This window comes from Mus caroli, chromosome 6, assembly GCF_900094665.2.
Source record: "Mus caroli chromosome 6, CAROLI_EIJ_v1.1, whole genome shotgun sequence".
In the NCBI taxonomy this organism is placed as follows: domain Eukaryota; kingdom Metazoa; phylum Chordata; class Mammalia; order Rodentia; family Muridae; genus Mus; species Mus caroli.
Genome location: NC_034575.1, coordinates 146,274,807 through 146,275,891, shown reverse-complemented (window position 1 = coordinate 146,275,891; position 1,085 = coordinate 146,274,807).

Here is a 1,085-nt window from a genome sequence, read left to right as displayed (position 1 = left end):
TCACTGTTGTATCTTCTCATGTTCTTATTGTCAGGAGCTGTAGACTTCCCATAGACTCTAGTCAGATGGGTCAAACCATCTTCTTTGACTCACAGCAGGAAGAGTATGGAATAATCTGTTTACATAGTGAAACTGTCTCAAAACAAACAAACAAAAAACATCAAAGAAAGCATTGATGCTATCTCTTACAAGAACACAGGTCATTGGAAACTATAATTTATATGACCATCACAATTCCAGGAAAGATTCTTATAAAAATCTAACATTAATCACTAAGTGAGAAGTTTTTCTTCTAGAAAGTGAATTTAAAAATGTTAAGAACTTTAGATGGGTGCAGTCTAGTGGAAAGGGCATTTGTGGGGAGGAGCCTGGGTATCTCCTCTAGTCAGCTGACTGTGGTCCCTTTTGATTCAGAGACTTAGGTTAGTCTTCCAGATCCTATAGATGTAGGTCCTTGTATTAGGCATAATGTCTGCACTGTGATGACTGGATGCTGGGACTGCTGGGGTTAACAACTGTACCCTTTCCACTAGACAGCACCCATCTAAAGTTCTTAACATTTTTAAAGGCACTTTCTAGAAGAAAAACTTCTCACTTAGTGATTAATGTTAGATTTTTTTTTTTTTTTGGTTTTTCGGAATTGTGATGTTCATATAAATTATAGTTTCCAATGACCTGTGTTCTTGTAAGAGATAGCATCAATGCTTTCTTTGATGTTTTTGTTTGTTTGTTTGTTTGTTTGTTTTGAGACAGTTTCACTATGTAACACACTCCTACTGATAGAAATTTACTCACATGTGCCTCCTGAGTGCCAGGATCAAAGATGTGCACCACCACACCTGGATGGAGGTAGTGTTTTTGACAGAAGCATTTCCCATGCCATTTGAGAGTGAAAATTTGGTGTTCAAATGTTTGAATTTAGAAAATTACACATATACAACCATCTCTGGAGTTTTTCTCTTTTTTTTTTTTTCCCGAGACAGGGTTTCTCTGTGTAGCCCTGGCTATCCTGGAACTCACTCTGTAGACCAGGCTGGCCTCAAACTCAGAAATCCGCCTGCCTCTGCCTCCCAAGTGCTGGGATT